The sequence below is a fragment of the Cervus elaphus genome, chromosome 33 (assembly GCF_910594005.1).
Source record: "Cervus elaphus chromosome 33, mCerEla1.1, whole genome shotgun sequence".
Classification (NCBI taxonomy): Eukaryota; Metazoa; Chordata; class Mammalia; order Artiodactyla; family Cervidae; genus Cervus; species Cervus elaphus.
In genome coordinates, this window is record NC_057847.1 from 20,625,264 (window position 1) to 20,628,082 (window position 2,819).

Consider the following 2,819-nt stretch of genomic DNA (forward strand, 5'->3'; position numbering starts at 1 on the left):
TTGGAAGGCTTTTGCCTCCGGAATTTCCTGCCAGTCCCAGTCTGCCAGAACCCCACCTTACTGACCTTCAGGGACTCATGAAAGACTCGTTTTCTATATATCCTTCAGTACAGGGAGAGACCTTACAACCATGATTTTATAAGAATCAGTTTAAGGAGTTAGCATAGCTCACCGTCTTCTGGGTTACAATGGTTTAATTTTGGTGCTGGCTTCCTGTTGCAATATCAAATAGGGTAAATTTTTCAGAATAAACATACCAAATAAGTGCCTGCTCTTAGTAATGAGGAAGTGAGAATGCCTACCCGGACGTGAAAATATTTGGAATTCTAAAAATATAAAAAACTTCTGTCAGATAACGCTCCTTCTCACACTGGTACCTCAGGTGCCTGCAATAACCCTTAATTCCTAGGCAGGCAAAAACCGCTCCCTTAAAGCTCGAGGATGATGCGCGTGTGTGCCTGACAAATCCCAAACCCACCCTGGAGAATAGCACTGGCTTTGACTGGACGCTCACATATTTACCCTGGACTGTTACGCCAAGGCATTAACAGCTGCTGGCTTAATTACTGATGGAGTTAGTGTCAATCATCTGAGAAGAGAATAAAAGAATAATATTTTAAAATCATCTGGTCCAAAAAAGAAAAAAAATCTGTTGTAAAATACAACTCTCTTGTCATTTATTCCTCTTGAACTTCTCCGGCCAAAGCAGTAATCTCAGAAAACTGCTCTTCTACAATTATTTTTCCTATCCCCTTAAACGTTTTCTGTCCAAGCGCTCTCCCTTTCAGAACCCAGCACTTGCTGTTTGCATTATTTTCGCAAGATGCCCTACATCAGGGGAACCGATGATACGGTACAGTTTTGACAACTCAAGCACCGAAAAGAAATACAGAGGAGCAAGAGCCCCCCTTTTAAGAGCCCTTTAGGTCCGCGGCGAGCTTGCGATGCCTTTAGCGCTGCGGGCCTTCCCGCCTCCGCCAAAAACGGGGAGGCTGTTTGGTGTGTCTTAGAGCCGAGAGCAGGTCAAAGAGGAAAAACAAATAGTTGTTCTGATGATCTCCAAGAAGAGAGTTTCACTCTGGTAGTACTTGAAAGATCCCGCCCCCCACTCCCCCCGCGCCGCTGGATAGCCCGGTTTTGGGACCTCTGCAGTTGTCAAGAAACTGTTTTCAGGGACCAGGGCCCCGAGGCCGAAGACCGCGAGGACCCCCCTCATCGGGACCCGGACTCCTCTCCCTGGCGGTGCGCGCACGCCTGGAAAGGCGGGATTTAAAGGCGGCGATGCTGCGGGAGACTCTGCAGTGTCAACGAACCCCCGAATGGTCCCGCCTCATTCGCCCCAGGGTGTGTGCCTGGCAAGTCCCCGCCTGGTGAACCGTCGCCAGCTCCGGTGCGCGGGAGAGGCGTTGGCGGGTCCGACCCCGGGGGTCCGCGGCCAGGCCGGACGCCGGGCGTCTGCCGAGACAGGCCCGAGCCCAGCCCCGGCCCGGCGCGTCCAGCGGGCTCCAGGCACACGCCCCTCACCTGGGCGAGGCAGGGCGCGCAGGCGCTCAGCGCGGGGGCCGCGGCGGGAGCCTCAGCCCCGCGCCCGCCGGAGTTGGACAGTTCCGGGGCCGCACCCGGCCGAGCTGTGGCCGCCGCCGCCGCCGCCTGGGCTGCAGCAGACCGCTGGAGAGCGTCTGCGCGAAGCCCCAGCGCAGCCCCGGCGGGACCGCCACCGCCGCCGCCGCCCGAGAGCGAGCAACAGCTTCTGGGCTGGAAGAGCCACTGCCCCCACGCACCAGCGGCCCGCGCACGGAGGTAAGCTCCGGGCGCCCAGCCCAGCCGGGCCGGGCGCCCCCCGAACGGGCGCCGCCTTCCCACGGGCCCCCGCCCGCCTCCGCCGGGCGAGCCGGCACCTGGGCGCGCCGCCCGAGGGAAGGGCCGCCGGGAGCCCCCTCCCGATGGAGTTTGCACTTTGTCTCGCGGTCCCACTTGTAGAGGAGGATGCCCGGCCGCCGCTTGCCCGGGCTGTGGGCTGAGGCTCCAGTGGGCTTCTGGAGTTAGGACTGGGTCGTGGAAGCCGGAGGAGTGGAGGCGTCCCCAGTGGGGGCTCTTGGGGTCCGGTGCACCCAGACGGAGGGAGGGTGGAGCAGGGCAGAGGACAGCACCCGTCTGTGGTTAGCCGCAGGGCCTCCGCCACCCGGGCTGGACGCCTCTCCCTTTAGTACAGGGGAATGGGTAGTTTGGGGACAGAGGTGTGGGAGGAAGATAGCAATTGAAGCTTGGGATCCAGAAAGAGTTCTCCGGATGAATGAAGGTGAAATGGGGGCGGCGAAGCAGAAAGAAGGTCTCCAAAGTTTGTAATTGCTGGGAGCCCCAGGAAGAGTGGGGGTGGGGAGGTTCGGTTACCAAGCTGTAGGGGAAGGTGTCGGCGCGGGATGGGAGGACGCTGGGACTGCGGAAGGGACAAGGAGAAGGGGAGGGGGAGGACCATCTGCTTTGCCACTGTTGTTTGCGGGGGCCCGTGGGGAGAAGGAGAGCTGGCAGGACGATGATTCCCTGAATACTTCCACAGGCTCTGGAGGACATACAGTTTTTATAGTGAACCTGGCTGGTGCGGGGGTGGGGGGGGGTGTGGAGCGGGGATGCTGTGGTCCTTCAAGGAAAATAAATTGCCTTCAAGCCCCCTACGCCCCTAAGTACAAAATAAACAGTTTTGGAATACCCTCAAAAGTTCTTGGATTAGGGAACACGTCTTCATTTTCTTCATTTTCATGCAGAAATGTGTTTGGTTCTCTTTGGTTTTGCTTTGCTCAAGAGCATCTCACCAAGGTGAA